Genomic DNA, 23,344 nt, shown 5'->3' with positions numbered 1-23,344 from the left:
TCAAATGCTTCCAGAGTAACACTGATTTTTCAAAGAAATATCCTTGGGGCATGAAAATTTTTCTTTAATAAGCCAGAAAATTTGATTTGGAATATTTAAACACTAAAATACTACTTACTACAATATATACTGGAAAAAACATTCTTATAAGTGACAGGAAAGAAAGAAGGGCTACTTGCAGCAGTATAATTGAGGGAATATTTATCTTAAGATTAATTGACTCAAAAGCAAAGACAGACATCAGAAGAGTTACTTAATACTTTATCAGAGCAAAAAAGAAAGCTGAGCACAGAGTTGGAAAGTCATAGCATTTGAGTATCTGTTTATTTTTCTGTTCACAATTTTCTCAACTGACTTTAATCCCTCTTGCAAAGGTGACTCTGAATAACCCCTTTTATTATTGTAATATAGGAAGCTTGAAATGGAAATGTGAAATTGAAAACTTACTTTTAAGAGTCATTAGATTTGGGGGGATTTTGTTTGCTTTTATTCTATGAACTTAAAAAAATATAATCTTTATCTTAGAGAAAACAAGGATAGATCAATTCATTATAAGCAAACATAATATAGATCCAAATTTGTATAGAATACTGCCCTAGGAATTAGGGCAAATATATGCATACCTATATGTATACATAGACATATACATATGCATACACACACACACACACACACACCCCACACATAAACACGTACTCTATCTTAGTGAAAATCTAGAGTTGAGTGTAAATAAAGTTGGGGCAAGCTTGTATCACCAAAGTTTATAATTCAGGTAATAGTGAGAAGTGCTCCTCCCCATTGCCTCTATCTGAATAGTGACTGCTTCATAGAGACAGCCTGTGGACCATGTCAGCCCAGTGGTCTGTGCTGTGAGAAGACCCAGAAGTCCTCCTGAAAAAACATTTCACCCTAAACTTACATGAGTTCCCTACTTAATAATATTTTTATTATCTAATAATTTATCTAAACCATTCTTAAATCTGTTTCTATTTCTAAACACTACCCTTTCTTGAGAAAACAGATTTAAAACTTAATTACCTAACAAATCAGGCTTCCTCTCTGTTGTGACAGTACATTCATGACAGTGAAAACTTCACTAGGTCCCCAACTAGGGAAGCTTTATCTTCATAACCTCATGGTGTCTAGCACATCTTGGATGTAAGAGATACATAATTAATGTATGCTAACTGAATACCCTGAGAATTGGTTAGAAAGAAGACCATCTTTGTTTATCTGCATCTTTGCTGTAGAAGATATTTATACTGTTTTTACATTCTCCCTTCATAGTCTCTACCAAATTAAAAGATGCTACATTACTTGAGTTTGATTATATATCATGCAATCTCATAAAACTTCAGGGTCTTTTTGTAACATGAATTTCCACAAAAATGGGTAATATCAAAATGTTTTGGAAAAAAATCACATGCTGATAAAGAAGAGTTCAAAATTATAGAATAATTGTATCAAATCATTCATTAAATATCAATTATTCTAAGTTCAAAACATAAGTTTGGGGACATAACTATATTTCATAAAATGCTTCATAAATATGTATGCCCTTCAGGGAAAATCCAAAAATTAACAATGATGTGAAAGGAAAAACAGAAATTAAACTAAATGTGACTTCTCTTTAAAGACTATTTTTAGATTTATATATTCAAGTTTTTCCAAACATACTTTCTTTTTAATTCTAGTATAATTAACATGTTATATTAGTTTCAGGTGTATAATAAATATAGCAACTCAAAAATTCTATACATTACTCAGTGAGCCTCATAATAAGTGTGTTCTTTATCCCCTTCACCTGTCTCACCCATTCCACCTACATGGTAACCATGAGTTTGTTCTCTACTCAAGAGTTCTTTTTCATTTGTAAAGACTAAATTTCTGAAGGGACATTTAAATGACTAGAAATATGTAAAAAATAATATTCATTAAGTGGAGAAAAAATTTCCTGTTTTGTTCATAAAATCTTACCTGTTAAAGATATTTTTCAATGTATGAATAAAATATTATTTCTAAGGAGTACAGGATTTTAAAATACAAAAAGCATTAGTGGTTTTTTAAAAAGGATTAATTTATTTATTTGAGATAGTGCAAGTGGGGTTAGGGGCAAAGGGGGAGAGAGAGAGAATCTTAAGCAGACTCCCCACTGAACATGGAGCTCTACGCATTATAAATCTCACAAACCTGAGTTCATGGCCTTGAAATCATTTCCTGAGATGAAATCAAGAGTTAGATGCTCAGTCACCTGAGCCACCCAGGCACCCCTAGCTATAATGTTTTGACAGAGCTACTCAACCTCTGTGTTTGTAGTTTTGAATCATTTGGAAAATAATGCAAGTTCAGATATGGTAATCTAGACATGTAAGTTCTACTAAGTTAAATCAGTTAATTTTGTGTTTAGGCTTCAAATGCATTATAACATGGCATTTTTTTTTTTAAGATTTTATTTAGTTATTTGACAGACAGAGATCACAAGTAGGCAGAGAGTCAGGCAGAGAGAGAGAGGAAGGGAAGCAGGCTCTCTGCTGAGCAGAGAGCCCCATGTGGGGCTCAATCCCAGGACCCTGAGACCATGACCCAAGCCAAAGGCAGAGGCTTAACCCACTGAGCCACCCAGGCACCCCCATGGCATATTTTTTCAACTGAGTAGGATTTTATGATATCATGGTGGATTAATAAAAACCTATAACTTAATATAATTAAAATTGTAAATTAAATTAATAAAATTAAATTGATAAAAATTAATAAAATTAAATTATAAAGTATCTGCTGATACCTCGTAAAGCTAAAAGTAATTTTTTTACAAGTCAGAATTTTTGAAAGATACATATATTTTTCCAATGGGTTCATTCATCTCCTAGTTCTTAGTTTACTGTTTACTTCCTTAACAAAGCTAATGAAATGTTTTCATAACTGTATCTGTTCAAGAACTATTTATTTGAACAAATTTGATCAAAGGTACACAAGGAGAGTAATTCACAAACAGTATAATAGTGTTTTGTTGAAAGCGTCATTCAATACATTTGATTTGAACTTTCTAACTGCCTTCAAAAAAAAGATAGAAATAATCTGACTAGATATTTACTGAGAGACAGTTCAGAGGATTTGTGTTTAATTTTTATTGACAACTTCAGGAAAATTATTAGTCTGAACTAAAAAAGTAAATAGATTTTACCTATAAAGCCTATTCTCCTCCAGAACCACAAAAACTGAAAAAGGAACCAGGATAAAAAGCAATCTAAAGGCCAAGGGAATCTCTCCCTAGGCTTCCCATCCAAAATCCTGCATGAGAAATTATAGTTATTTTTATTGCCAGGTTAGTTTAAGTGACAATGTTTAGTTTGGCCTAATTTGTGAGTTAATGGGTTATGTGATATACTGGAGAACACAATATGAACTTCCTAACTACTCCAGCCTCTTAATAAGTCATTAATAGAACATATTTACTATAGACTAAAAAGAAAAATGGGGATTTTTTTTCCAAATTAATAAAATCCCATATACTCAACTAAGGTAATATATATAAATACTGCTTCCTATTAAAATTCTGTACTTCAGCATTTACATTACAGATATTATTCTACAGAAAAAGCATCCAGAAAATTTAGGCAATTATCTGAAAAATGTAGGTCAAATACTGATCAAATTGACTCAATTAGCCCCCAGGGTGTGGACTTTAAAGATGAGTACCAGGCAGTGATGATCACCATCCTCCTTAATTTGTCTAAATTTGAACCTGTTTTACCACAGTAGAATAGAGAACACAGGCAATCATACTGACTTTTTAAATAAACCACACACTTTCTTATAATTTGTAATACTAGTCCCAAGAAAAGAGAATGATGCAATGTTGAAGGAAAATGAAGGACTGGCATTGGTTTCTAGTCTCCCAGGGCCATCTAAGCCTTTATTAGGAATCATTGTAACTCCCTTTCCACCTCTCTCCAAAATCTAGGTACTGCTTCTCACCAGATTTAAATGCCCTCAATATATACATATTTTAAAAATATCAACTACAGCTAAACCAAGAAAGACTGTAATTTTTAAGTTTAATGTTAAATCAAGGATAGCTGTTCTTTCAGGAAGTATGATAAAGGAAATGGATTTCTTCAGGATGGCAACTGTTACCACATTTTGATGAAGAGATAGTGATGTCTTGTTAAGAGAAGACAAATGATAGCTTGGTCAGGACAACATTCTGAACTACCCTGTGATTCTTAAGGAGCCAAAGCTCTTTGAACATGGCTACTCAAATCTCTTTCCATGGTTTGCTATTCGTAATAGGCATATTGATTTGACTAATATTTCACAAAAATAACACATGAAATTTTAGTGTCTATTTAGAAAATACAGCCACTATCTAGTGTTGTTGGGGAAAAGCTCCATATAAACTATACAGACCAGGAGCACGTGAGCAGCTCCATTGGTTGCATGTCAGACTCTGTTTCAGCTCAGATTATGATCGCAGGGTTGAGGGATCAAAGCCCTCATTGGGCTTCCCACTGGGTGAGAAGTCTGCTTGAGATTCTCTCTCTCTGCTTCCTCTGCCCCTCCCCCTGTTTGCACTTTCTCTGTCTCTAAAATAGATAAAATCTTTAAAAAACAAACAAACAAAAAACTAAACAGACTGGATAAGCTAAATAAGCCACTTTTCCCTTAGGAAAAAAAAAAATGATTAAAGGAAATTTTTACTATCCTTTTGAAGCATACACATTTACTCAAGAAATAGAAGCATAGGTGTTGCATTGAAGACATTCTTTACTAGACTATTCTTACACATTTCACTTTCAAAAAATAAATCTCATTTATCCACTAACTTCTGTAAAATATCAAAATACTTACTCAAAATATCAAGAGAATATTTGTTGTCAGAATGGAAGTTCTAAATGATTTCCAAACACACTAAGTGGAAATTTCCACATGGCTGATGTGACTCTACACCAGAAGTGAATTTAGAGTTTTAGAGCTGTGCTGTCCACTGTGGTAATCTCTAGACCTTATTTTCCCTTCAAACATGAACAGAGATACTTTTCATGACATACTCTTTTTTTTTTCCCCAGAAAAACTACAACATCTGAAGTAGTATAACAACTAGTAAGAAGGTAATTCTGTGAGTCAAAGAACTTAACCTAAGACATCCTGAATATATATTTTAGAGTGTCAATCAAAATGGTTCAGTTAGAAAAGCATTTGACTCTTGACTTGGGGTCTTGAGTAAGCCCCACCTTGGATGTAGAGATTACTAAAAAACAAATAAATAAATTGGAGTATCAAACTGTGAATTAATAACTTATTTCCTAGTCCATTTGGTTGACATTCTATAAAAATTTGCATTTGGGACAAAGGATAATTGCCCTTCATTTTACCATTTTACCATTTTGTCTGACTTTTTAGCCTTCCTGTGGAACTCATAGCATGCATGGCCTATTCCTTCATTTCCAGTGGCAGCCAAAATTCAAACTGTTCCTGGAAACCACTAGGCAAAAAAATAATAAATAAATAAATAAATAAATCACATAGGTCTTATTCTTGTTATTCTTTTTGGTCAACAAATCTGCAATCCCTACAAAAAATGCTTGTATGTTTTCTGAGTGATATTCACTTATTTCAGATAAGAATTTTAAAAATTCATTAGCATACATTGGAATTTTAATTTTTTTAAAGATTTTATTTATTTATTCAACAGAAAGAGAGATCACAAGTAGGCAGAGAGGCAGGCAGAGAGAGAGGGGGAAGTAGGCTCCCTGCTGAGCAGTGAGGCCCATGCGGGGTTTGATCCCAGGACCCTGAGATCATGACCTGAGCTTAAGGCAGAGGCTTAACCCACTGAACCCCCAGGCCACCCTGCATATAGAGAGCATCTGTTATTCATCATTTAGATGTAATTTCCAACATAAACAACATATAGTCAAATTGAACCAAGGGAATCTTGGTATTTTAAATTGAGTGCTCCTTGTCACTCTCTGTATCATGCATGATTTGAGGTCTTCATGTCCTACTACTTCTTTGAATGAAGAATGAAGCTAAAATAGCATTGACTTTTAAAGCTTCATCCTTCAATAGTTGCCATAACTATATATATTAAATGTGAATGGTATTTAAAGGTGAAGGTTATAAAATTGTTTTTGTGAAATTATTACAAAACAAGCAGTAAGAGAAGAAAAGCATATGGCCTTAGTAGGACAAAACAGAATGATCAGAAAAATGAGAGAAAGCATGAAAAAGCACTAGGGTTTCATGAATTAAAGGAGGAAAAAGTATTAAAAGAATTTGCACAATGGTATTAAACACAGTACAATTTTCACAATGCATGAAAGCATACACAAAACATTTCAAGCTGGCCAGAAAGACATTAAGTGATCCTTTTAGGAAGGCAATTTTCAGAGTTCTAAAGGAGACCAGATTTGAAATGAATGAAGGAGAAAATAGCAAGTATGGGGAAAAAAGGAGTTTCTGGGAAACAAATTTATGAATTTATCAGCTCAAAGGAATGAAAGAAGAGAAGCTGAAGGTAAAAGAGCATTGCCACAAAAGACTTTTCAAAATTATGGACCATCTGAACAAAGACAAAGAGAGATGGAAAGACTAGAAAAACATTATTAGGGCATAAATTTTAAAGCAACATTTTTGATAATTGGAAAGAGATGTTAAAGGCCCAAGCAGAGATATTAGCATTACAGAAAAGGGGACAACACTTCCTCTGACACCAGAAGAATAAAAACTTAAATATAAGAATGGAATAATATTGGCAAATATAAGAGCCAGATATATTTTCATGCCTGTGTCCAGCACTGAAAGTGGTTTTGTTTTAATACAAATTCCCCCAGTAAAAATCACATTAATGAAAATTGGGAATTAGAATATAATTGATCTCTTCAACATACTTAAAAAATATTTAATTTAGATTACTTATAAGAAAGTAAAATATCTAAAATAAGTCCATCTTATTTCCATTCCTGGGAGTCCTACAGCATATACATTAAGAAAACATTGTATTTACATTCCAAATACAAATTTATTTTAAAGGTCATGAGCTGAGAACATGGAGCAAAACATAAATAAAAACAATATAATAGCCCTGGGTGTTATATGCAACTAATGAATTATTGTACTCTACATCTGAAACTAATGATATACTATACTCTGGCTAATTGAATTTAAAATAAAAAAAAAAAAAACCCAACAACATAATAAAACACAAAAGTGCTTTGAAACTTGGACTTTATTTCAAATTTTGATACTACTTTTTCACTTTACTTGCCAATAACAATAGAAACAAACAAAAAACAAAGGCGGAAAAAAAAAAAAAGAAACCATAGAAACCTAAAAAGTATTTTGTATTTTGGATATAATGATTACATGTAATAAAATCCCTGGACCTCTTCTGAGTCTTTTGAAATCAGTCTTGCTAATAAATGCTTATCTCATTACATGGATAAAAATAAAAGACTATTTTCTTTTAAGGTTTACTTTTTTTTTTTTTTAAATTTAAAAAAAAAGCTCTTTTTTTTCCCAAATTTAAAAAAAAAAAAAAAAAACCACCAGCTGCAGAAATGGATCTCCACAGTGCAAATAAATGGGAAGGGAAAACTAAGAAGTTGGGTTGAACCAAGAGAGATTTCCAAAGAGTTTAATTACATCAATGTACCATTTCTGACTCCTTATTTAGCTAAAAAGAGAGAGGAAAAAATAGAGTTACTGCTCATCTATTGATTTTCTTTTGTATAATCAAAAACTACACTATTTATTTCATGTAAAATGTTAATAGGGAATATTCAAATAAAGTTGAACTTTTTTGCTCACTTAGACTCATTCAAATTTGATGTCTTAACACTAACTTTTAGGATTTAAAGTAAAGGAAAAATTTATATTCAAATGATCAATTCTGTGAGGTCATGAATCAATTCAGTGGAAAATATCCTTTGAATCCTTTAAAACCAGATGTATGGGGAATTGTCAGCATTATGTATGATGTCTCATAACATGTTTTTCTTTTTTTGTTAAAACGCAAAAATTAGCTATTCTTAAAGGATTTTTGTTAACAAAATATTTTATAGAAGTATGACTTGATTTAATTATTTTTTCATTAGGATTTTGTATAAAATTAGTCTGCTCCTGTGAGGGATATCCCTGCCTGAAAGATACTCAGGTGGTAAAGAGGGGCAGAATCCTAGATGAGACAGTGTGGCTTCAGGATCCCTGGGTCACAGGAAGAGCAGGGGTGCCTGAGGGTGGCAGAGCTCCCAAGCATCAGAACAGGGAAGCTGGCTGCTAGCAGTAAGACCAGTAGTGGGCTCTCAGCTTGGTTTTTCATAAACCATGAACCACTTCATGGCTGGTCAGTTGCTCTCCAAGCAGGGGCCCAAGAGCAGCAAAACCTCTGTGAGACTCCCTCTAACTTCCCCAGAGGAATGGCGTGGTACATGAAGAACATAGCAACCACTCCCAGAGCAGCTGCCCAGAAAACAACAAAATTGTTGTGAAACTCTGCGCCTTCCCCTGGTGGGATTGGTGCAGGTATGCACCATAGGAGTCTGTGGAGTTTGGCAATCTAGAAGAAATGGATGCACTCCTGGACATTTTATAAACCACCAAAACTGAACCAGGAAAAAAAAAAGCATACTTGAACAGACTGACAACCAGTGAGGAAATTGAAGCACTATTCAAAAACATCACAACAAATGAGTCCAGCACTGGATGGCTTCACAGGGGAATACTACCAAACATTTAAAGAAGAATTAAATCCTACTCTTCAAAGCTGTTTCAAAAAAGAGAAAAAGAAGGAAAACTTCTAAACTGATTCTATGAGGACAGCCAGCATTACCTTGATTCCAAAACCAGGCAAAGACCCCATCAAAAAGGAGAATTACTGACCAATATTCCTGATGAACATGGATGCAAAAATTCTCACCAAAATACAAGCTAATAGGATCCAACAGTACATTAAAAGGATTATTCACCACTACCAAGTGGGATTTATTCTTGGGCTGCAAGAGTGGTTCAACATTTGCAAATCAATTAACATGATACATCACATTTATAAAAGAAAGGACAAGAATCATATGATCCTCTCCATTGATGCAAAAAAGAAATTTGACAAAATACAGCATCCTCCTTGATTAAAACTCTCCATAGTGTAGGGATAGAGGGAACATAATCTCAATATCATAAAAGCCATCTATGAAAAGTCCACAATGAATATCATTCTCAATGGGGGGAAACAGAGCTATTCCCCTAAGGTCAGGAACACAACAGGGATGCCCACTCTCACCACTTTTGTTCTACATAGTACTAGAAGTCCTAGCCTCAGCAATCAGACAACAAAAAGAAATAAAATAAAAGAAATAAAAGGCATTCAAATTGGCAAAGAATAACCTAAAGAAGAAGTCAAACTCTTACTCTACTCATATGACATGATACTTTATTTGGAAAATTCAAAAGACTCCACTCCAAATTGCTAGAACTCATACAGAAATTCAGTAAAGTGGCAGGGTATAAAATGAATGCACAAAAATAAGTTTCATTTCTATTCACTAACAATGAAACAGAAGAAAGAGAAATTAAGGAGTCAATCTCATTTACATTTGCACCAAACCCATAAGATACCTTGAAATAAACCTAACTGAAGAAAGATTTGGATCTGTACTCTAAAAACTACAGAATACTTATGAAAAGAATGAGGAAGACACCAAAAAAAAAAAAAAAAGAAAAGAAAAAAAAGAAAAGGAAAAACATTACATGCTCATGGAATGGAAGAATAAATATTATTAAAATGTCTATGCTACTCAGAGAAATCTATACATTGAATGCAATCACTATCAAAATACCATCAACATTTTTCATAGAGTTGGAACAAATAATCTTCAAATTTGTATGGAACCAGAAAAGATACCAAATAGCCTGAGGAATTTTGAAAAAGAAAACTAAAGGTGATGGCATGCCAATGCCAAACTTCAAGTTATATTGCGAAATGTAATCATCACGACAGTAAGGAGAACATGTTCTGTGATGAGCACTAGATGTTATATGCAACTGATGAATTACTAAACTCTACATCCCAAACTAATGATATTTTATATCATCAAATATCAATGAATTCAACTGGTTAATTGAATTTAAATAAAAAACAAACAAAAAACCAAACCAAGCCAAAACAAAAAAAGACATTATGGTACTGGACAAAAACAGTCACATAAATCAATGGAACAGAATAGAGAGCCCAGAAATGGGCCCTCTACTCTATGGCCAGCTAATCTTTGACAAAGAAGGAATGAATACCCAGTGGAAAAAGGACAGCCTCTTCAACAAATGGTGTTGGGAAAATTGGACAGTGACATGTAGAAGAATAAAACTGGACCAATTTCTTATACCATATGCAAAGAGAAACTCAAAATAGATAAAACACCTTAATGTGAGACAGGAATCCATCAAAATCCTAGAAGAGAACACAGGCTGCAACTTCTTCGACCTTGGTCTCGGCAACTTCATGGTAGACATGTCTCCAAAGGCAAGGGAAACAAAGTAAAAATGAACTATTGGGCCTTCATCAAGATAAAAAAGCTTCTGCACAACACAGGAAACAGCAAACAAAACTAATAGGCAGCCTATGGAATGGGAGAAGATATTTGCAAGTGACATATCAGAGAAAGGGTTAGTATGCAAGAATTATAAAGAACTTAGGAAATTCAACACCCAACAAACAAATAATCCAGACACGAAAGGGGCATAATACATGAACAGACATTTCTTCAAAGACATACAAATGGCCAATAGAAACATGGAAAAGATGCTCCTCATCAATTAACATCAGGGAAATACAAATCAAAACCACAATGAGATACCACCTCACTCCAGTCAGAATGGCTAAAATTAACAAGCCAGGAAACAACGAATATTGGTTAGGATATGGAAAAAGGGGAACCCTCTTACACTGCTGGTGGGAATGCAAGCTGGTGTAGCCACTCTGGAAAACAGTATGGAGGTTCAAGTTAAAAACAGAACTACCCTATAACCCAGCAATTGCACTACTAAGTATTACCAATGATACAAATGTATTGATGAGAAAGGGCATGTGCCCCCCAGTGTTTATAGCAACAATGTCCACAATAGCCAAACTGTTTAACGAGCTGAGATGTCCATCAACAGATGAGTGGATAAAGATTTGGTATACATACACACACACTCACACACACACATATACATAAAATGGAATATTACTCAGCCATCAGAAAAGATGAATACTTATCATTTATATTAATGTGGCTGGAACTGGAGGGTATTATGCTGAGTGAAAGAAATCCATCAGAGAAAGACAATTATCACATTATTTTACTCACATGTGGAATATAAGAAACAGTGCAGAGGATCATAGGGAATAGGAGGGAAAACTGAATGGGAAGTCATCAGAGAGGGAGAAAAACCCATGAGAGACTCTTAACTATAGGAAACAAACTGAGAGTTGTTGGAGGGGAGGTCAGTGGGGGATGGGGTAATCGGGTGATGGCATTAAGGAGGGCAAGTGATGTGATGGGTATTGGGTATACACAACTGATGAATAACTCTACCTCTGAAACTAATGATGTACTGTATGTTGGCTAATTGAATTTAAATAAATAAAAGAATAATACTGGAAAAGCTACATTTAAAAGATATAGAGACCAAATTAAAGGACTCAAAATATAATTTAATAAAGAATGGTGGAGGGAATTAAGAATTCTTAGGTTAGATAATGAGAAAAATTTGTGAAAGAGATGATAGTTACATATTTGATTTATGTGTCATATGAAAAAGAAGCAATTACCAAAGTCAGAATAGGACCAATGAATGAAAATACTTGGGAAGCCAGTTTTGGTTTCAAAGAACTTTCTAAAAGCTATAACAATAAACACTAACAAAATGGAATTTAATGTTAAGGAAAGTGGCAAATTAACATTTGTAAGATATATTCAATAACAGTTTGCATGATTAATTCTTCATAAGTGTCACAATATTTCTAACATGAACAGAATTTGAGAGGTAATTTATAACCCAAGCTCTGTGTTTAAAGATGAAAATGCTGATGCCATTTGAGATCACAATGTAATAGAGGGAACTTTATCTGTTATGTGAGAGTTTGCTTCTAAAACACTTTAATTGAGCTTCTTTATCCAATCTCAACATGGTAACTATAGAAATAGGGAATTTTAAGTATAACCCTTTTTAAGCAATTAAAATATGTATGCAATTATGGAAAAATTGTTTTTTGTTAGTTAACTATTCTAATTTAAAAACTATGAGTTTTTTTTTTTGTTATGAATGAACAAATTTTCAGGGGAGTACAGTTATTTCCAGAAACACTACAATATCGTGTGCACTGTATTCTTTAACAACATACTATTACTTCAGCAAATAAGAAAATATTACTACATGTCCCACTGTCAGGATTCATATTGGTGTTTTTGTACTCTGAAGTTACACAAAGAAAGTAAGGAAGTCGCAATACAAGGACTAAATTTCTTTTATTAATTTTATTTAGGAAAATTTGATTTTAGAAAAGAAATGATGGTTGCTTAAGTGTGAACCATTCCTTACTCCTCTCCTCCCCTCCCCAATGTGTATATGGTGTCATATTTTATATCCTTTTATATTATGAATCACTTGGCTAATTTTACAGAAATACTTATTTTTACTGCTTTTGTGGTTTTATTTTTCATACTCTCAATAATTAAAAAATGGGCAGAAGACATGTACAGACATTTCTCCAAAGAAGATATACCAATGGCTAACAGACATATGAAGAGATGCTCAACATCACTCATCATCAGGAAAATGCAAATCAAAGATATCACCTCACACCTATCAGAATGGCTAAAATGAACAACACAAGAAACAGCAGGTGTTGGCAAGGATGCAGAGAAATGAGAACCCTCTTGCACTGTTGGTGGGAATGCAAACTGGTGTAGTAACTCTGGAAAACTATATGGAGGTTCCTCAAAAAATTAAAAATACAACTACACTATGATCCAGTAATCACACTACTGAGCATTTATCTCCAAAATACAAAAACACTAATTCAAAGGGATACATGCATTCCTATGTTTATTACAGCATTATTTATAATAGCCAAGATATGGAAGCAGCCCAAGTGTCCATTGATAGATGAATGAATAAAGAAGATGTGATATGTATATATATACATATATATATGTATATATATGTATATATATAAATTTAGCCACAAAAAAGAAGGAAATCTTACCATTTATAAGACACAGATGGGGCTAGAGAGTGTAATGTTAAGCGAAATAAGTCAGTCAGAGAAAGACAAATACCATATGATTTCATTCATATGCAGAATTTAAGAAATAAAGCAAATGAGTAGAGTTAAAAGAGAGAGAGAGAACCCAAGAAACAGACTCTTAACTATAAAAAACAAATTGTTGGTTACCAGAGGGGAGGTGGGTGGAGGGATGGGTGAAAAGGAGATGGAGATTAAAGAATACATTCATCATGATGAGCACTGAGTAATGTATAGATTTACAAAATCACTATATCATACACCTGAAACTAATATAAAACTAATATAACTAATATAAACTAATATAACATTGTACATTCACTACACTGGAATTAAAATGTAAAATTTAATTAAAAAAGAAAATTACTAAATTTCATTTTTAAATAAGCAAACAAACAAAAAACATTGGTACTCAGGGGAAGTAAAACAAGAAAATGGTAGCAAAGGAGAAAGGGTGGCAAAAACCACAGAGTGTCAATGAAAATATCATTAACATATAGACATGTTGGGCCCCTTGGCTTATAAGTATGAATCCCTTTAGTAAATCAAATAGTACAGTATTTTCTACCTTTCTTACCCTCCACTATCATGTTATTGACCCAATACAGGAAGTTTATTGTATCCTGCAATAAACATTTTAAAGACAGTGATAGAAATCTTTTCAGATAAAAAGTTCAAAGTCATTTCATCATTAAGGTATTGCCTTCCACATAAAATGATTTAGCATAAGGCCCCCTTATTTTGCCATGTCAAGAATAAAGGACTAGCAAGAAAGAGCAAAAAAATACAGGACAATGACTACATATAAGTAACTTTATATATATGTGAATATACTAGCCACCTTAATATGTACTTTATTATATATATTAAGTATATACTATATTATATTAACCACATTAAAATTTATGTGCACTTATGTGTGTGTCTACCTCATGATTCATATATTTAATATTGACAAAGTATAAATATTCAAGCCTGCCTATAATTTTGTTTTATTTTAATACCGATCTGCAATTTTTTTAAATTCTAGTCACTATTTTGTAAGTCACTATTATGTAACATCAACCATAAGATTTGAGAGAGATCTTATAAATTTAGTTAATACTACAAAACACCTTCTAATAGGATAAGTTCTTTCTTATTTTTTTGTTTTGTTTTTCTGTGTATTATCTGGGGTAGATTTATTTTATTGTGATAAAAAATAATATATGACATGAAATCTATCTTTAAGAAATTTGTAAAGGTACAGCATGATATTAACTATATGCATATTATTGTACAGAAGGTTTTTAGAACTTTTTCATCTTGCATAACTGAAACTATACCTACTGCACAACAACTTTCAATTGTCACACTTTCAATTGACAACTTTCAATTGTCCCCCTCCCTCCGACCATGATAACATTTCTACTTTCTGCTTCAGTGGGTTTGACTGCTTCAGGTACCTAACGTAAGTGGAATCATATGTACTTGTCCTTCTATAACAAGCATATTTCAGTTAGCATAACATCCTCAACATTCATCAGTGTCACAGCATGACAGGATTTCCTTCTTTTTTTAAAGACTGAATACTATTCCACTGAGGAATATACTATACTTTCCTTATCCAAATATCCATCAACGGATACTTAGGTTATTTCCACTTCTTGGCTATTATGAATAATGCTGTAATAAACATGAAAATATCTCTTTGGGATTCCAATTTCAATTCATTTAAAAGCCCTAAAGTGGGATTGCTAGATCATGTGAAAGTTCTACTTTAAACTTTTTCAGAAAAGTGCCTATTTTTTCCAATAAGGGATGCCTCATTTTGCATTCCCACCAATACACAAGGGTTTCAATTTCTGCACATTTTTATTTTTAATTACTTATATTTTTTTCTAATGGCCCTTCTAACTGGTGTGAGGCAATACCTCATTGTGGTTTTGATTTGTATTTCCCTGATGGTTAGTGGCGTTGAGTATCTTTTCATATACCATTGACCATTTGAGGTCTTTTTTGGAGAAATGTCAATCTCCTTTGCTAGTTTTTTAAATTAGGTTAGTAGGCTTTTTCTATGGAGTGTAAAAGTTCCTTATATATTTCAGATTTTAACCTTTTATCAGGTACATGGTTTGCAGTATTTTCTCCAATTCCATAGATGCCTTTTCATATTACTGACTTCATTTTTGCAGTATAAAAGCTTTTTAATTTGTTGTAGACAAGTCCACTTGTCTACATTTCATTGTTGCCTGTGCTTTTCGTGTCATAGCCAACAAATCTTTGCCAAGACCAAAGTAATGAAGCTTATCTGGTATATTTTCTTATAAAAGCAGTTTAGTTTCAGATCTTACTTTTCAATCTTTAATCAACTTTGGAGTTGACTTTTGTGTATGGTATGAGTTCTATTTCATTTGTTTGCACGTGGGAATCCAGTTATTCCAAAATCATTTCCTGGGGAGATTGTCCTTTCCCAACTATGCAGTCTTGGATCCTGTCAAAGATCACTTAACCATATATGCATGGATTTACTTCTGGGTTCTCTATTCTGTTCCATTGGTCTATAAATCCATCTTTAGGCCAGTACCCTAACTTTCTAATAGGTTTTGAAGTCAGGGAGTGTAAGGCTTGTTTCCATTTTTCCAGATTGTTTTACTTATTTCTTAATCTTTATGATTCCATATGGATTTTAAGATTTTTTTTATATTCCTGAAAAAAAAACAATATTAGGATTTTGGTGGGATTCCAGTGAATCTGTAGATCATGGGGTAGTATAGACATTTTAACAACATTAAATCTTTCAATCAATGAACAAGACATTCTTCCCATTTATTTGAGTCTTTAACTCCTTGCAGCAATCTTTTGGAGTTTTCAGTGAACACTTCTTTTGCCTCCTTGGTTTAGTTTACATTTAAGTATTTTATTCTTTTTGATGTTATTGTAAATTAGATTATTTTCTTAATTCCCTTTTAGGGTTGTTCATTGTTAGTGTATAGAAATGCAACTGGTTTTTGAATATTTTGCATCTTGCAACTTTACTGAATTTATTGGGTGTTACAGTTTTTCTTGGGGGGCGCTAGTGTTGGGGTTAGTGGAATCCTTTGAGTTTCCTACATATTAGAACATGTAACCTCTGAACAAAGAAAATTTTACTTCTTTGCCAATTTGGTTGTCTTTTCTTTTTCTTGCCTAATTAGTATTGCTAGGATTTCTTTACTATGCCAAATAAAAGTGGCAATAAGTTGGCATCCCTGTCTTGTTCCTAATTTAGAAGAAAAGCTTTCTGTTTCATCATTTTGATGTCAGCTGTGGGCTTCAAATGTGGACTTTATTATGTTGAGGTAATTTAATTCTCTTCCTAGTTTATTATTTTAATCATTGAAGGATGCTCAATTTTGTAAAGTGCTTTTTCTGGATCTATTTTGATGATCATAAGATTTTTATTCTTCATTCTATAATTGTGGTGTATCACATTGATTAATTTTCGTAGATTGAAATATCCTTACATTTCAGAGATAACTCCCCCTTGGTCGTGGTCATTTATGATCTTTGAATATGCTGTTGAGTTTGGCTTAATGTTATTTTGCTGAAAATTTTTGTATCTTTATTTCTCAGGGCTATTGATCTCTAGTTTTCTTTTCTTTTTTTGGCTTGGTATCAGGGTAATGTTGACCTTATAAAATGAGTTCAGAACTGTTCCCTCCTCTTCTATTTTTTGGAAGAATTTGAAAATGAGTATCATTAATTCTTCTTTAAATATTTGGTAGAATTCTCTAGTGAGTTCATAATCTCTTGCTCCTTTTGGTATTCTACTCTGTATCTTTTGGTTGGAAAGTTTAATCCATTTACATTTAAAGTTGCTAGTAGATTACTCCTATCATTTTGTGAATTGTTCTCTATCTTGTAGATTTTTTTATTCATCGTTGCCTCTTTTGCTGCTTTTTTTGTATTTCATTGTTTTTCTGTGGGTTGTTGATTGTTTTTTTTTTTTTTTTTGTAGTGATGCACTGATTACTTTCTTATTTCTTCATGTAACTTCTATAGGTTGTTTCTTTGTGGTTACCATGGAAGTTACATAAAACATGACATAAAAAATGATTTTAGTCTTAAGAATTTCGCTTCAATTGCATTCAAAATCTACTCTTTTACTTCCCCCCTCATAATTTATATTATTGATGTCGAATTACTCTTTTCATATTGTGTATCAGTTAACATATTCCATATAGTTAAATTTCATACTTTTAAATTTTAACCTCTATACCAGAATTTAAAAAGACTTAGGCAACACTGCTATTGTACAATGATATTCTGGGTTAGTCTATACATGTACCTTTTTCAATGAGTTCTATACTTTCATAGGCTTTTGTATTAATGTCTATCATCCTTTCATTTCAACTGAAAGGATTCCCTTTAACATTTCTTGTAAGGCTGTTTTAGTGTTGATGATCTCTCTCAACTTTTGTTTATCTGAGAAAGTCTTTATCTTTCATTTCTGAAGGACAGTTTTGTCAGATACAGTATTCTTGATTTGTAGTTTTCTTTATTTTCCTTCCTCTTTGAAAATATCCTCTCTCTCCTTCTGACCTCCCAGGTTTCTGCTGATAAACCTGCTAGTAGTCTTATGGACACCCACATGAACCTGACAAGCCACATTTCTCCTGCTGTTTTTAAAAATCCTTTTCTTTGCTATTTGACAATTAGGTTATTATGTTTTTTAGTATACACTGTTTTGACTCTCCTTCTCAGAATTCCTTGTGTTTCATTAACTTATTTCTTCCCCCAGATTTGGGAAGTTTGGAGCCATAATGGCCTTAAATAAGCTTTCTTCTCCTTTCTCTCTCTTCCTTTTGTGACTCTCATAATGTGTATGTTAGTCCTTTAGAAAGCGCCTTAGACTTTCTTCATTCTTTTCTTCTTTTTTTCTTTTTGCTCCTCTATTTGTATAATTTCAAAATACTTGTCTTAAATTTGGAGATATTTTTTTCTTCTGCTTCATCAGGTATGACATTGAATCCCTATGGTGAATTTTTCAATTTAGATACTGTATTCTTCATTTCCAAAATTGATTTTTTAAAATATTTTTTCTTTGTTGAAATTCTGTTTATTCATGTATCATTTTCCTAAGCTCTTTGAGCATTTTTGTGACAGTTACTTGGTATTCTTTATCAGGTAATCCACATACTTCCTTTTTCTTTTTCTTTTTTTCTTTTTCTTTTTTTTTTTTTTTTAGTGTCACTTTCTGGAGATTTTTTTTTTCCTTTGATTGGGCCATGTTTCTTTGTGTTTTTTTATGTGCCTTATAACTTTGCTTTGGGATCACACATTTTTAAAAATAGCCACCTTTTGCAGTCTTTAAGATTAGCTTCATGTAGGGAAAGATTTTGACCAATCAGCCTGGTTAAATATTCTGAAGTCTACTCAAACCTCTTCTGTAGATGTTTATTCTTTGCACTTGTATGTGTAAATTTTCAATTAGAGGGACTTTTCTCTTTTTTCAGGAGCTCATAATCTCTTGCTTCTTTTGGTATCTGTATGCAGTACTGCTGGTTCTCTGGAGCTGGCATAACCACCCAGATCGCTTTTGTTCTTTGTGGCTCCATGCTTGTAGAGTATGTTGGTTCCATCAGTACTCCATGTAAGGCAAGACAAAGTCATGTGGGTACTTCACCAAAAGTCTAGAACACTGGATGCATGTTCCACTCCTCTCTTCCCTCTTCCAAAGGAGTGGCTACAAAGCTGTTTTGGCTTCTGTTTCCTGTACCACAAGTAACATCAGCGCAAGAAGCCCAAAAAGCAGCAGCAAGCCATACAGTTCTCTTTTGTTCTCAGCAGCCCCAAGGCATCTAGTATCTGCCAGGTCCCATCAGTGCTCTGAGACAGGAAGACAGAAACCAGTTCCTTGGGCAGTTGCTCTCCCCAAATAAAGCCAAAACATTGCACCCACACTGCAACTTTTTTTCCTCCCAAAAGGGAACCTGGGAGTTGAAGATTCTTTCCCACTCTTTTCACACTGGGCTGGAGGGAGGGTCTATGGTAAGTGAATGTGTGCTAGTCCAAACCTTTGCCTTTGTTCTCAGCAGTCTTTAACCTGGTGCCCTTTTTGTCAGTGTCTAGAATCAAGCAGCAAAGAAAGCAGTTCCTCTAAAAAGTCAGAACGTGGACATACAGTCCAATCTCTACTTTCTTTCCTGCTGGGAGAAGCCAAGAGCATGCAATTCCTCCCAAGTGTGGTACACTGTGCCAAGGAATATTACGGTGAATGCCATGAATTTTCCCACAGAGTTTGACATGACTAGTTTCATACTCATTTGGTTTACAGGCGCCCCTTTCCTTACTTCTGGATTTCTCACAAATAAAACTGGTCAATGGTGTGTTGTTTAGACAGTGACTTTTGTGGGACAAAGATGGTCTGGGGCTTCCTATTTCACCATCTTATTGACATCATTCCCTTGACTCTTTCTCTGTTTCTTAAAATGAAATCCTAAATATTGTTTTTTGGGACTGTAACAACATTCGATTTTTCCAGTTACCATTTTATTTCTAAACTGTTTTTTCCCTGTGAAAATAAGCAGCCAACTTTACTAGCAATTTGTTTGTTGGTAATCTTTCAATATGATCTGGAGCAATATTATACGCTGGAAACATGAATTGTATATTACTTTAGCATCAAGTTTTCCTTCAAATATCAAAAGTCTAATTAAAGAACTCTCAAAATTTTATTAACAGTATTTATATTTAGCTCAGATTTTGATTCCAATGTATTTAAATGATTGCACAATTCCAGTTTTCTTCCCTACAAAACTCTTGAGACTGCATTAATTACTATGGCAACTAGTATGAATACCACACTGGGTTCTTTTACTGAACAATGATTCTCTATTTAAACACAGAAATAAAGTGCAGCCAACATGATGTCATCTAAGGTACCTCTACAGGTTTATACTGATACTGATTTTCTCTGAGGCATCTAAACAGGAATTTGGGGAATGTTTTGAGATGAAAGATTAGTTTTGAAATTTCTCCACTGTTTAAACATTTTCTGCTAGAAAAAAATGACCTCATAATTTGATGGTGGTGAGAAAGGAGTATTTTCTATTTAATATGGACAATAAAGAAAACCTCCATAATCTGGTTTGGGTTAAATTATTAATCCAGTGGATAACAATGAGCTCTCATTTCCCCTCTGTGTCATAGGAGTGGTTTCTACGTGAAGTGATCAGATGGAGTACACACTAAATTTGCTGAACATTGCTATGGAAAGAGGTGAATGTCCAAAATAACATAGTTACTCTAGAAGAAACTACAACTTTGCACAATAATCATAATTCAGCAAATAGACACATTCTTTTCTTTTTTTTTTTCCTTCCATAGCACTTTGAGCACAGAAAACATGGTTCAGTATAGTCTCTCATGCATTTATTTATATCCTTACAAATTTAGGAACTACTGACCACACTGCAAGGTCTTTAGATAGGACACTAATTTTTAAAAAGAAACATTGGACATTTTGACCCTTCTTACACGGTTAAACCAGCTACATTAGCTGAACTGAAAGAATACAAGCTTTCTCAGCAGCTTAGACTAAATGTATTCTTACAGTCTTTGAGAATTAAAGAATTCTTAAAGTCTTTACTGTTCCCAGACGTTTTGTGTAATAGTGGGAAAAGTTTAAATATCAGAGAAAAAAAAAAAAAACTGACAACCAGAAAAGAAATGATTTCAACTTGTTATGGGTCATCTAGAGAAGGCTTAAACATGCAAAGATGTCAGCTATGCAGATGGTTAAACAATGATCAGGCTCCCCCAAGAAATTTAAGAAGAAAAATCTCTAATAATATGACTAACCATGCCATGAGTGACCTACAATATATCCATAAAGTGCTTATTGCTAATTTATTCACATTCAACTCTTATTTAATACTAAGTATTTTAGAAAACATTTAAATATTTAAGCATGAGTGAAAGGTCTATAGAGAGTCTAGTTTGATATTAGCAGCTACATATATGTGTGTGTACACATATATATATATACACACACATATACACATAGGGCTATACCCATTTCATTTCCAAAATATTGAAATATATACATATATATACGCATTAATATATAGAAAGTTAGAATCATACATATATTCATATATAGAAAGCTAGAAGTGTACATATATATATGTACATATATACACAAAAGTATATATGCATATATGTGTATACACACACACACACACACACACACACACACGTATATATACATATTTCTACCTGCATAGAAATAGGGGATATGTTGGAAACTGCGGTAGACAAGTCATTAGTTAGATGTAATGAAATAAGTATAGCGAGCCACCACAGATTAATGAAATCTGTTCTATAAAATATCAATAAAGAAATTATACTATTTTATTGCTAAACACAAGCAATAAATGAAACAAAACATAACTTTAATGAAATAACACTTAATATATCTCCATAAGAAAGTTGTTATAAAAGCTTAAACATTTTCATTTGTAAACATAGTTTAATCAAAGGTTTTTTTTTTTAAGATTTTATTTATTTACTTGAGAGGGAGAGAGAGAGAGAGAGCATGGGCAGGAGAAAGGGCAGAAGGAGAAACAGACTCTCTGCTGAGCAGGGAGTCAGATGTGATGCAGGAAACCTGGGATCAGGACCTGAGTTGAAAATGGAGGCTTAACTGACAGCCATCCAGACACTCCTCAATCCAAGTTTTTATATGTAAATATAAGTAGATGTATTTAAGTCACAGAAGAAGATGAAAAAGGTTATAGCCTTTTAAAAGATAATTTAGGGTCCCTGGGTGGCTCAGTCAGTTAAGAAACTGACTCTTAATTTTGGCTGAGTTCATGATCTCAGTGTTGTGAGATTCTGCACTGGGCATGGAGCCTGCTTAAGATTCTCTCTCTCCCTCTCATTCTGCACCTGCTGGCACCTCTTTCTCCCTCTCTAAATAAATAAATAAATAAACTCAAATATAGTGAAATAAAAATATAATTTAGATTACTGTACTTCTCTGGTAATTGTGATTTTTTATGGTACATCATATATATATATATGAGTCATGTCATATGGTAATAAATCATATATATTTTTATATATGAAGATTTATATATGTATATGAAAGAAAAATTTCAAACTAGTCCTTCAAGTAAGAAACATCTGCATTCATACTATTTATATATCATTTATACAATTTATAAGCTCTATAAAAGTCTATAATGCTAGGTAACAACAATATAGTTTCATGAATTATCAGACTATCTCTTCTGAGAACACAATAATTAACTTCATTAAATGAGAAGGAGAATGGCTTTATTTTGACAATGTTCTAGAATCTTTTTCTTCCAAAGTCAGAATAATTAAAGTAGACCACTTACTCAGACAATAAACCCCATCCCTCATCCTTCCAGAGAAAACCAGAGGGAATAAACAGATTGCAGTCTGGGGATTTAGCATAGGCATGAAGAAATACTTCTTATCTGCAAGTAATAATTGTGTTTCAGGGATTGACTGGTCAATGGCAGGTCTGTTTATAAAGCCATTTTCTACCCCCAAACCCACATTTCTATCAGAACCTAATCCATATAGGTCCTTTAAAACCATTTTCTACTCAGACTCATCTAATTCAAGATGTGTCCTCCTTTATTGAGAGAACATATTATCAAAATGTGAAAGTCTAAAAATAGTGGTTTATAATTGAAAACCTAATTCTTTCTTAATTATAGGTATGCTACAGTGGCACTATAATTAGAGATGATCAGTGCTGAAAATGAGTCAGATTTTACCAGTCACTCTGTACAAGGATTTACATGAGTTTCATAGCAGAAAACCCTGGAAAATGAAGATGCAGGGTCTTTTTCTTCATACCTCTTGATGGTACAAGATTGCATTCCATTTATTGTCTCTCTCTAATAGAACAATGTAAATATTTCATTCATGTTTGTTTTACCCGTTATCTCTGATTTTAAGTTAGAAAATTTACAGCTGAAATTGGAATTCTGAAGCTAATGCACACTTACTGACTTTACTAAATCATATTATTATAACACAGTTTATTAAATTATTTAATTG

The 23,344-nt window shown here is 33.1% G+C and overlaps 1 protein-coding gene across 2 annotated transcripts in view; it reads right to left on the bottom strand.

Moving 5' to 3' along the window:
- Positions 1 to 23,344, bottom strand: part of LOC111153762 (glutamate ionotropic receptor AMPA type subunit 2) — a 151,709-nt gene that overhangs the window by 5,565 nt on the left and 122,800 nt on the right. The gene's annotated exons all lie outside the window — the stretch shown is intronic.

This window comes from Enhydra lutris, unplaced genomic scaffold, assembly GCF_002288905.1.
Source record: "Enhydra lutris kenyoni isolate GAN:26980312 unplaced genomic scaffold, ASM228890v2 scaffoldscaffold3, whole genome shotgun sequence".
NCBI lineage: Eukaryota > Metazoa > Chordata > Mammalia > Carnivora > Mustelidae > Enhydra > Enhydra lutris.
The sequence above is the reverse complement of the archived record's forward strand: the minus strand, read 5'-3'. Positions and strand labels throughout refer to the sequence as shown.